Genomic DNA, 13,036 nt, shown 5'->3' with positions numbered 1-13,036 from the left:
GGCATTTAAAAAATATACATCAATCCCACAGAGATATGAAGCTCTACTTGACAATATTTAGCATTTACTTCTGCTTAACCTCTGAGATATTTGAGAAAGCAGAGGATACCACAGTATAATAGTATTTTCCCTTTATTATTAGTTGTAGTATATAATATCACTAGCAGTATCAGTAAATATTTTAGAATTTGAACGAGCCTGCCTCTCTCAATGAAATTTAAATCTTTCTGTTGATTTTTATTTCATTACCACTGCATCCAGTGTTATCTGAATATTTAAAGTATATTAAAAACATTAAAGACAAAAAGACAAAAGTTTTTTAAAGTATGTATTTTTTCTCACTGTATAGGATATTAGACTACGTATGTGCCATCTATTTTAAAACTAATTTCATTCATCACCATCTGTTTTCTAGAAAGATTTAAGGTGGCGTATGTGCGCTCTCATACTTGGTCTCACAGGCTCTGTATCTCTAACATACAAATCTCCTGGAAGTCAAAGGTCACGTCTTTTCTTCTTTCTCCTCCATCTTTTACATCTGGCTAAAATTATATTCTGTATGCGTGAAAATGATAATTATATATTACCTGGTAGTTATCAGGTAGTTCACAAATTTCCTGGAGAAGACATAGGAACAAAACGGGGCCTTCTGTGATGAAGAAAGGTGAGAATAGTGGAGTATGACATCAGGAGACTTAGCCTTAGTATTCTTACTCATTGCTTTTGTAAACCTGTAACATTTTTTCCCATGCTGTTCCTTTTCTGCTTCATGTCTTGATTTTCCCATTGCAAAATAGGATGGAAACAGTTGCTTCCTGTTTATTTGATGGGGAATTTGAGGATGAATGGGCTAGTGTTTCCTTCCCCAGATGTATCAAGTTAATCTTATTTATTTTCTGTCCATACTTCTGATTTCATAATGTCCAATTGTATATATGTTTTTTATTCTTTTATTTACATTCTTTTCCTTTTCTGGGTTTCTTCAAAATCAAAGCATGTTAATCACATTTCATAGTGCCCTTGAGTACCCAAGATACTCTTCAGATATGGGCTGTTCGAATAGCTCTATTTGCTTTTGAGTGTCTATCAAAACCCAGGCCCCAGACCATCAAAGCATGTAATATGAGGGGTGTCCCCAGCCTGTAATGCAGATCAGTTTCCAAGGTGTTAAAACTTTTTCTGAAAGCCTCACTCTGGTCTGCTCAAATGCCTTCTTTTCTTTTAACCTAGATGAGCAGTTATGAACCAAGTCCATGATGGACAGTTGAGTTTGATCAGTGCGGGGGTCTCTTCAGGAGCATTAACTGAAAAGTCTACTTTCTCATCTGAAAAACAGATGTTTTACCATGATCCTCAACATGTATGTGCCTGGCCTGTCTGATATTGATTGAGAAAAAGAAAAACAGTTTAGGAGTCAATATCTGGTGTCTACATCAGCTCCAAATAAACTATTAACAGTTAAATTTCAACATAAGAAAAAGTAGAGGGCATTGGGACTTTGAAACAAACCACTCAGTGATAGAATTTCACTGAAGATCAGAGCCAAATTAATGCCTAACCATTTATAAGGCTGTGCAGGGGAAGGAAACTGGTCCTGATCTGATGTAGGGAGTCCAATGAGAGCAAGCACTTAGTTGGAGAGTCAAAGTTCTGTAGCATGACCTGGAAGAAATTAGTTTGTCCTAGAAGATTTTGAAGTTAGGAGTTAACAATTATAAGCATCTATCATTTTCATATGGCTCTCAAAGAATTAAAGAAGTTTTGTCCTATAATGAGGTACCTAAAGGATATAACTGTTTAGTAATATTTAAGTACTATAGAATGTCTTCCAGAGAGCATAGGTTTTGAGTTGCCATAACTGATACTGAGTTGTTTTTTGTTTTTCTGTCTGAAGTGGCCAGAGATTCAATTGCCTCTTGAGCCTCCTCCTAGCATGTGCAAGCAGGACTGTCTTCACGGCCCACAGGAGCCTCTCAGCTTTCCTCCGGCTGTGGCACAGGACATGTGTTCAGTTCACTGGATCACATTAAGTAACATAGGTATTATTTAAAAGGAGAAGAGTGAGGGCGGAGTCCTATTTTATGGCATTTAAGTTTGGAACCACTTGGGTCAAAACTTATTTCTGTGTTTATATGTACTTCCTAATTTATTTATAATAAGCATGTTGAATTATGAAGGAGAATGTTATTTCAAAATTCTATTGGAGGCTACTCAGAGGCTATGGTGACATTGAATGAGAGCTCTGAAGGAAATCAGTGAAACGGGAAAAGTTCCCTTGTCCCCGTCCCGGGGCATGCGACAAGGGGGAGTGGCTTGCTTCTTCAGTGCCCCACTGCTCAAACCTCTAGGGGAGCACATAGATGGGCAGGCTGTGGGGCTCTGACACTATGGCGGCGTCTAGGAGTAAATGTTTACAGCTGAAGCCCCAGTGAATGTTGAGGCATACGCTTTGACCTACATATTGACAGAATTTACTGAGTTATAGAGTGACAAATAATTTTTTTTTTCTAACAAACAATTATGTGATGTTTCGGCAAATAATATTTCTTTCTTTCTTTCTTTTTTTTTTTTCTGAGACAGAGTCTTGCTGTGTTGCCCAGGCTGGAGTGCAGTGACGCAATCTCAGCTCACTGCAACCTCCACCTCCTGGATTCAAGTGATTCTCCTGCCTCAGCCTCCTGAGTAGCTGGGACTATAGGCGCCCGCCACCATGCCTGTCTAATTTTTTGTATTTTAGTAGAGATGGGGTTTCACCGTGTTAGCCAGGATGATCTCGATCTCTTGACCTCGTGATCTGCCCGCCTCGGCATCCCAAAGTGCTAGGATTACAGACGTGAGCCACTGCACCCGGCTGCAAATAATATTTCTTAGTTTCAGTTGCATTTATTTTTAAATAGGAAATACATTCACCTAGTTCAGAATTTCAGAGGTTACAGAGCTGTATGTAGGAAGAAATTTTGTTTTTTCCCAATTCCCCAAGCCATCTGATAGCCCCCTTGAAGGCAGCTCAAGTTACTAGTTTATTTCCTTCCATAAATATTTGATATGCATAGAAGAAAGACATATATATATATGTATATATGTATGTGTATATATGTATATGTATGTGAGAATGAATGGATAAACTTTCCTCTTTCATACAGTTACTTGCTTACCATACCTGCTGTTCTATACCTTGCATAATTCCACTTAACACTATATCTTGGAATTCATTCCATGTTAGTACATAAAGTGCTTCTTTTTTCTTTCTTGTGGTTTTGTGGTATCTATTATATAGCTATATTATAATTTTTTAAACTAGGCCCCTACTGATGGACATTTATGTTGTTGCCAATCTTTTCATTACAATGACTATGTTTTCCGCTTAGCTTTCACTTTTCAATTCATTTCCTAGTTTAGTCTGAGCCTACATATTAGTGGAAAGAACTGAGGTATTTATTGTGTTCTGACACATCTGAGGTATTTGTATGGGTACATATGCACACTGCTGAACTAGTACTAGTCTAGTACTAGTCTCTTTCCCCAGGACACTTTCCTAAGGTAAAACCTATTTATTGGAATTCTTATGCTGTACATATGCTGGATCACAACTCTTATTGGCAGATGAGAGAGTTTCAACTTTTAACCTGTGATTTCAGTTATTGTGACATATCCTGTGTTTCAATTAGAAGAGACCACCTTTATTTGATGAGATTCAAATAGTGTTAATGAAAACTCTGTCTTTAATAAAGTGAGGTTAAAAAAATGGGAACCACCTAAGATCTTAGAGTGAGAGTAGTAGATATTATGAAAGCAGTTTTACTTTTTGATTTTAAGGTCTTTCTATATAATTTCAGCCTGTATCAGATAATTCCGTTTAGGACACAGCTGGTACATTTTATGATCAAAAACTCTGAAGGTAGTAATTGGATGCAATAATCAGACAACAAAGTCATTGAGTAGGTTTGTTGACTTATGTCAGATTACTCTAAATCTTAATAATATTGTGTGAAGCACAAAAAAGGAATATTGTCACAGCAAGCAATGGAGGTTTTGATATTCAATCACTGGAGTATTCTTTTCCCCTAAATTTCTCACTCATTGTATCTCATAACTTCTGGTTTCTTAGCCTACTCTGATGTTGTGCAGAAAATTGTACAATACTTAAAAACGTGATATCTAGGAAAGAAAGTTAGTAGAAAAAAGTCATTAGAACTGATATATATTAGCATTGGTTTGATGGTTATTTATTAAAGATAAAAATGGAGAATATTTCATATTTCTTGATTGTCAGAAAAAAAATCATTTGCCATTCATGCAAGTAAAGCATATTAATTTAGGTTTTTGGCGCTTTTTTTTTGTTTTCTGAGAGAAACATGAAGAATTCTGCTTATTTATTTCTTATCTTGAGAATGGGAGCACATTAACAAGTACAACAGACAATACAACTTACTCCATAAGTACTTTATGAACTATATTAACAGTACTCTACAACTCCATAACCAACATCATGGTTGGTTAAATAGAGAGACTGAAGAAGATAGAGAGGGAACGTGAGAGAGAAACAATCTTTTTGTTTCCCAAAGCTGTAAGAAGCAATGATAAGACATTGTGTGTGTACCTGTGTGCATGTTGGGGTATTTTGTTATTGTGTTTATTTTTGCTGGGAGTGAGCAGAAAAAGAATGAAGCCTTCAGTAAAGAAATTAATACATCTTATTAGAACTTATTGTAAATATTTTTAAAATTCCTAAAGTTGGAACACTAAGGCATTATTTAAACTTTATCCTATTTTTTTTAAATCTGAGAAACCCATTAACTTTTACCCTGGAAAATGGAAAGTGTCGTATCTCATTTTACAGAGGAAGTTAACAGGTTTATTGTCTTGTTGTAACCCCCTAATCCGGTGACATTTTGAAATAGTGCTTTTGGTAGTGCCTTGTTTTTGAAATTATAGACCTGGGCACTATTGACATTTTGTACTAGATAATTCCTTGTCACTGGGGGCTGTTCTGTACATTGTAGGATATTTAGCAGCATCTCTGACTTCTACCTACCAGATGCCAGTAGCAACACTCCCTTGGGGGACAAAATTGTCCCCATTTCAGAACAACTGCTGTGGACATACATGGTGGTCCTACACAACTGGAGTTTAAATGTGGATCCTGAACAGCATTCACCAGTCTGATGCACTTCCGCAATATTTGTAATCATGAGGTGCAGAGCAAAACAAAGGCATAAATGTGGGGGTAATATTTTGTTTTCCAAAGACCACTGTTCAATTTGGGGGACATTTTTGAAGACACAGCAAAGGTAACCCTTGGGGTCTGGATTGGTTGGTTGGTTGATTGATTCATTCATTCAACAAAAATATATTGAACCCCTGCTATATATATGTCTGCCTCAATACTGATGACTTGTACACTGCTATGTGTTTCTTATGGCAGTATGTAAAAAAAAAATCAGTGAATAATAAGTCTGATGGTAGACTAGTTAAGAATTTGCTAGCTGTAACACTGGTGAGAAATCATGGTTGCTTGGGTTTTGGTAGTGACAGTAGAATTATAAGAAATTTTATGCAGAGATTTTTAGAAGGTAAAACATTAGGATTTGGTGATTAATTGGAGAAAGGAAGGCGTCAAGAATAATTTCCAGGTGAATGATGGTTGCTTTCATTAAGATGAGGACTAGAGTAGGAAAACCTGTCCTTTCTTTTGGAATAGTAGCAGAAAATTGACTTCAGCTTTTGACATTTCCAATTGGAGGTGCCTTCAAGACATCCACAAGGAAGGGTTAGACAGTGAACTTGGGAAATAAAGGGATCGTGTCTGTTTTATTCCTTATTGTACCCCCTGTTCTTTTGACAGTGTCTGCATTTCTAGAGGCACAGATTTAGGCTGGATGTATAGATTATGTATTCTTCAGGATATATAGCTGGTTTAATTGAAATCAAGGAAGTAGATAACATTGTCCAAGGAGAATGAATAGAGAGGAGGGCCTCGCATAGCAATATTATGAGCAGCGTATTCAAGGAACTGAAGAGAGGAGGGACTGGAGAAATATGAGGAAAATCAGGAGTGTATAGTTAAGGAAGCCAAAGGAAGAGAGTTTCCAAAAGAAGGGAGTGTTTTATGGTTTTGAATTCAGCTAAGAGTTCAAGTAAAATACAAAAAGATTGTTTCCAAAAAAAAAAAAAAAAAGCCATTGGATTTTGTAACTAGAAAGCATCAGTGGCCTTTTAAAGCCTTTTTGGTAGTCTGGTAGTTTCAAGAGTTCCATAAATTTGGTTAAAGAGTAAGTGGGAGGTGACTGGATAAGATCATGGGAGGTGGGAGGTCATGCTTTCATGCATTCTGGCTATAAAGAAGGGACTGAAGATGGTATGTGAAGGTGGTAGTGAAATGGGAAAAGTTCCCTTGTCCCCCGTGCAGGGCCTGCCACAGTGGGGAGTGGCTCGCTTCTTCAGTGTCCTGCTGCTCAAACCTCTAGGGGAGCCTAGATGGGCAGGCTGTGGGGCTCTGACCCCATGGCAGTGTCTAGGGGTGAGTGTTTACAGCTGAAGCCCCAGTGGGTGTGTGTCACAGAGTGCTCTTTTAGCTTTTGCCGTCTGTAGGTGGCTTATGTTAGCTCAGTTAGACTCCCTTCCTTATCTCAAGGACAGAGGGCTTTCTGCATCCCAGGCTTCTTGCCTTGGTGTAATGGAAGAATTGAATCACTCGTGGGCTTGGAGAATGAGTGCAAGGTTTTATTGAGTGGAGGTAGCTCTCAGCAGATGGGGGAAGCCAGAAGGGGGATGGAGTGGGAAAGTTTTCTCCTGGAGTTGGGCCGCCTAGAGGCCCAGGCTTTCCAACGACTCTCCCAGCCAAACTCAGCATTGTTGGCTTGCCGGTGTGCTGGTGCCTTTTGGTGCATTCCTCTTGCAGTTCAGCTGCCCGTGTGTCCTCGGCTCGTGTGCTCCTCTCAACATCCAGCCACGTGTGTGTCCGCCTGCTAGGGTCTCAGGGTTTTTATAGGCACAGGATGGGGGCATGATGGGCCAGGGAGGTATTGGGAAATACATTTGGGCGCCAAGGCAGAAGTGCCTAACATCACCTATGCCCGTGGGCACAGACCTGGGGGTAGAGCCCTCACCAGGGACCACACGCTTCCCTTCCCAGCACTTCCTTGCCCCCCTTCCGTATGGGGAGTGGGGAGGGCATGTGGGCTTGAGCATATTTAAATGCTGATAAGGAGTCAAGGAAATGTTGAGGTTGATATGAGAGTGGAGAAATGGGGCAACTTGAGATGGGATGAATCCAAAGCACAGGGAGAATTAATCTTAGGATGGATACCCTCCGAAGTCAAGGGATGTTATTGGTGATGAGAAGAGTATATTCTATTAGGATTAACTTCTAATATTGGGGGCTTCTTGAGGGAATAATGCTTCTGGGGCTTCCTGAAAGTTCAGAATGACAGGCATTAAAAGATGCCTGAGGTCAGGCGTGGTGGCTTACGCCTGTAATCCCATCACTTTGGGAGGCCGAGGTGGGTGGATCACCTGAGGTCAGGAGTTCAAGACCAGCCTGACCAACATGGTGAAACCCCATCTCTACTAAAAATACAAAATTAGCCAGGTGTGGTGGTGCATGCCTGCAATCTCAGCTACTTGGGAGGCTGAGCTGCGAATCACTTGAACCCAGGCAGTGGAGGTTGCAGTGAGCCGAGATTGCACCATTGCATTCCAGCTTGGGCAACAAGAGCAAAACTCCATCTCAAAAAAAAAAAAAAAAAAGAGATGCCTGTGACAGCCCACACTATTTCTGATTCCCTAGGATCCACTGATCCCCAGAGGTTCCATTAATTTGATAATGCTCTTTATTTTGGGTAGCAGGCATATACTAGAATTGGACCCTGAGCGTATGGATGAGGTTAGGGTTTGGGGCCTAATTCTAGTCTAATAATCAGAGTAGCATGGTATTCTGAGACCCTCTGGAGACTTTTCCAATTGTCAAAGTACAATCTGGAGACCACCTGTAGCCAGTCTACCTTAATTAGCAAAAATATCATTCCCATTATGATTCATCATGATTGATTGGTCTATATGATGGATTACTGATTGTAGAAAACTCTGGGTTATTATAGTATTATGCTTAGAAAACTATTCTGTTCAAATGTTAAAGGGCTGACTACAGCTCACTTTCTTCTGTGGTTTAATAGAAAGAAAGTAGGCTGTGGAATCAGAAAAAAAATCTGGCTCTATCACTGACTGAGCTGTGGGGCCTTGAACATCCTATAAGGATGTTACAGAGTCATTTACTCTCTGTGACATTACCTGCTAATGTCTAACGTGCATCATGGTTAGAATTGAAGGTCATGTATATGTACCATTACATTGTTGATATTAAATAAATAAGAACTGATACTATTTTTATTGACTTAAAAATAATTAAACTATTATTTGCTACTCTAGGGACCTAAATGAGCACTTATTATTAGAATTTATTGTTAGAATTCCAGATCAAAATCAAGGGTCTCATTTCTCCATGAATCTAAGGGCGATTATTGGTGGTGTCTTTGGTATAAGTTTTTGTAAGGACAAAGGTTTTGTTACAATCCTGGCCCTACTGAAACATCTTTTACTGACCTGCGTGCCATCATAGTAAATACAGAGAAAAGAGGTAAAATTCTAGACTTTTTAAGGTATGTGGAAATAAATAAAATTTACTTTTTTACCATGACCAATTTGGATCGCTGTCATTTTCCCTGAATGTGTCTCAGTTAGAAGGTGTTTTTTTTGTTTTTGATTGAGAGCTATTTCAACTTCTCTTTTGTCTAATAACTCCTAATTTTTTTCTCCCTCTTTTTTCTTCTTCTTTTCTTTCAGATTATTGGAAACATTCTCATGTTGCAGCATTTGCTGCTCTCAATTATGCCAGGAAAGCTTTCTGTGTACTAGCAGTGTTATGGGATCGTGTGTGTGTGTGTGTGTGTGTGTGTCTGTCTGTGTGTGACAGTGACAGAGAGAGAGAGGTGGGGGGAGATTGAGATGGAAAGGCGGGGGATGAAGGAAGTGGGGGAGAGAAATAAATGGTGTCTGGGGTAATTGTGCTGGTGTTTTTTCCTGCTTGAGAGAAGCTTCGGATGTCTGTCTGGGCTCTGGCTCAGTTGCTGTATGGTGTAACTGAAGAAGGAGGCTGGGGTGGGGGAGAAGGCAATTAAAACTTTGAACACCTTAAATGCCCTTCCTAATTAAGTGGTGAGGATGGAAAATAAAATACCTTCTTATGCTTCATTACTGTTCTCCCTTTAAAAGTCTGTGGAGGGATCAGAGCTCATGTCCTTAGAAAGGACAGAACTTTCACAATAACAACTCTGAAAAACAAGTTTTAAAAAAATTTCTCATCATTTTCTCTTTTTCATGAACTTTTCATATAAAGCCATCATTTTTTTTTCCTGGGCCCCCTTACCTATATCCTCTCCCCACTCTCACTAGTCACTCCAACTTTGAAGCACCCAATTCTCTGGAGTATTAATGGAGACAGTTCAAGTATCTAACTGCTGTTTCCTTTGTTCAAGTTGCTTTTGGTCCTTGCTGGGAAATGCTCTGAAAACTGAACCAGCTACTGAACACAAAGGCTGACGGTGTTGTCCCTCCTGGTAATGTACTGTGTGATTTGTTCCCCTCTCCTGTTCACGACTCATTAGTCCCTAAGTACAGAAAAGGTTGCTCCTCTGGAATAAAAGGAACGGACCCAGCTTGGAGTCCTTTTTCGCCTTTTCCTGTGTTTTATTTGGGTGCACTCACAGTTCTCCATCTTCATTAGTGACCCAGCAGGGGGCTGGCACATGGTTGAGACTAGCTTTTGCTGGCTCCCTGGGGTGTATCAGAGACCTCAGAACTCAATACCCTACTATAAAAATAAAATAGTGTGCTTCAAACGACCTTTTGATGGAACAAAGCCATACATCCCAATCTGCCTGGGCCTCTCAAATTGAGACCATGCCAAGTGCCAGATTTGCATTTTGCACATGCCCTCCCATCCCCTTTTCCCCCTCCTCTGAATGTGGTTCTTTTGGTAGCCTCTGTGTCAGGTAAATGTTTATGTGTGTGTGAAAATGCGGACTTTGGCAAAGACCTTTTGTATTTAAATTACACTTCAAGATAGTAGTTTCTTGTAAGTGATATAGGCAGCAGATATTTGTGGGCTTTTATGCCCTAAATGATATCATTTTAGATTTATATATAAAATTTAGGAAAGTAAGTAGAAACTAGAGGTGCTATAAAAAAAACTGAGTTACATATTTAAAATTCAAGTTATTTTTTCTGGTTTTCCAGAGTGGCCAAATTATTTTCTTATTTAAAACCCAGTCACTCTAGAGCCATGTGTGTGCATGTGAACTCTACTAAAGTGAGACACTAACATGAACATAGGGTCCATCAGACCTTTATATCAAGACTTTGGAGTACTCAGAGCATTTGTATCTCGTTAATCTTCCAGCATTGATGTGCTTTAGTTCTTGGGAACAGATTATTATGCTTATTTTAAAGCAACATGGGCAAGTAAAAATAGGGATCTTTTGGTGTTGAATGACCAGCATAACTTTAGAAAATCCAACTCTCTTATCCTTCATTTTTACATCATAGTTACAGTAACAGGTTAAGATTAGCTTTTAATAGATTGTTCTAAATTTCTTTAAGTTTCAAAACTTATTGCTATGACATTTAAATAATACTTTTAAGACTGTATGAGACTTAGGGCCTTGGTTTGTAGAGAATATTCAGTTATTTAAGAAAAGTTCCCTTTGATTCTATAGTAAAATAATATACATGTGCAAATGTGTGATGTTATTTTTGGTTTGTACTTCAGGTTTGCAAACATGCCCTAATTTTTTACTTTTTAAAAAATGTTTATGGAAATAAGATATATATTTTTTCATAGTCTGAGTCTATATAATTTTATACTGCATTTACAAAAAAAGTAGATTGTCTCTTCCTCCTTGCTACTGCAAACAGTGATGTGAGGAACATCCTGGTACCCCGCAGGGTATAGACTGTGGGGCAGGATTGTAGGGTTATCAAGCATACACATTCTGAAGGTCACTAAATCCTGCCAGATTGCTTGCTGGAATGGCTGTACCAGTCTACAGCCCACCAGTTGTGTAAGAACACTCCTGCTGCCCTACTTCTTTGCCAACATTTTATATGTTTAGACTTTCTCTTTTTTCCAAACTAGTAGGTGTAAAGTGGTATTTAATTTTAAGTTGCATTTCTCTGATTACTAATGAAATTGAGTACCTCTTTATATTACTAGTTAGTTATTTGGCTTATTATTATTGTGACTTGATTTAAGATTTCATGTTGAGGTAGATCTTAATTTTGAGTTGGTCAAACATACCACTTTTTAAAATCTTTTTTTGTTGTTGTTGGAGACGGAGTCTTGCTCTGTCGCCCAGGCTGGAGTGCAGTGGCGCGATCTCGGCTCACTGCAAGCTCCGCCTTCCGGGTTCACGCCATTCTCCTGCCTCAGCCTCCCGACTAGCTGGGACTACAGGCGCCTGCCACAGCTCCTGGCTAATTTTTTGTATTTTTAGTGGAGACAGGGTTTCACCGTGGTCTCCATCTCCTGACCTTGTGATCCACCCGCCTCGGCCTCCCAAAGTGCTGGGATTACAGGCATGAGCCACTGCGCCCGGCCTAAAATCTTATACTTTATAATTTTAGGGCCTAGGGCCACAGAGTTATTTTCTGACTTTTTTTTTTCTGTTAGTCACATTACATTACATTCAGGCGTGATTCATCTTGGGGTCACCTTTGGTTATAGCAGCATTGTTTGAGGTAGCATATTCAGACTCTCAAATACATTGTGATAGTTTGGTATGAACTGGAGGGCCATGCTGTATCATGGATACATTTTGAAAGAGTATTTAATGAAAAATATAAAAGAAGGCTATTCATAGCATATTGCCATTTATGAAAATTTAAAACACACACACACACATACGTAAAACAACACAATATTTTTCAAAGAAGCACTCCATATACAAAGAGAGATGCCATACAATTAAGTTTTTGCTTATTAAGGCTTAGGAGAAAATGGGGGAGTAGTGATAAAGGGGGTAAAAAATAAGCCAACAGAGGCCTTGGACAGACAGATAATAATAGTATATCCTGGATTGAGGAGTATGATTATCCCCAGAGTCAGGGTGATTGTAATTTTGGAGAGATGACCAGAAAATAGGTTAGTGATGAGCAAAGCTGGAAAAAGTTAATTGAAAATAAGTAGAAATCAAATATTTTAATTGTTCTGATTCATGAGTAAGATGCCTGTAAGGAAGAAAAATGCTTCTAAATGACTACATCTGGCCATGCTTTCTTAGCTTTTAAAGTATTTTGTGATAAACAGGAATTTATGTTTTTTTTCCTGAGGTGAAGCTATCTGTAAGAAGGAAAGCAGATGTTTCTTTTCAAGTGCTTGTGTACACCTGCCACAAGGCAGATTGGGTAGTTCCTATGGAGAGCAGGTTCCAGTTATTTTTTATGTTGCTTGTGAAATTAAAATTCTTTTCCTGGCAAGTATAGGTTTATAATTAAGTAATTTATCATAAGAGTTCTTTTACCTATATCAGAAATGTGATGATATACAGAAGCAATATGTGGGTGGTTACTTAGAAATTAGATGAATGAGTTATTTCATTGACATTTATCATTTGATGTGTAGGTTTTTGCTATTTATAACAAACGTTGAACACTGACTAATTACCTGCAACTGAAAGAAGGTTAAAAAAAAGTCTTGGTTGAGAACTGTGTTCTCAACTTGTTTTCAACCCACCAGTGCCCTCGAAGAGTATGATGCGGTTAGATTAATAGTTGTCCTCTCTTCGGATCATACTTAATTGTGTTATAATATAAAGACGTCTTCCTCATTGGTATTTATGAGGATGAAAAAAAGAAGTCTTTCTTTGCTAGATGTGGATTCTGTACTTCCCTCCCTTCAATTTCATGTATACTGTTTTTTGTTTTTATTTTTCTGATTAGTTCCCTTGGTATCTGCCCTGCCCTATCCCCATTCATTTTGGTA

The 13,036-nt window shown here is 38.7% G+C and overlaps 1 protein-coding gene across 7 annotated transcripts in view; it reads left to right on the top strand.

Moving 5' to 3' along the window:
* Positions 1 to 13,036, top strand: part of RAD51B (RAD51 paralog B) — a 787,871-nt gene that overhangs the window by 242,171 nt on the left and 532,664 nt on the right. The window lies entirely within an intron of this gene.

The sequence above is a fragment of the Macaca thibetana genome, chromosome 7 (genome assembly GCF_024542745.1).
Source record: "Macaca thibetana thibetana isolate TM-01 chromosome 7, ASM2454274v1, whole genome shotgun sequence".
NCBI classification, from domain to species: Eukaryota; Metazoa; Chordata; class Mammalia; order Primates; family Cercopithecidae; genus Macaca; species Macaca thibetana.
Note: the sequence above shows the minus strand (reverse complement) of the source record. Positions and strands in the feature narration are given on the sequence as shown.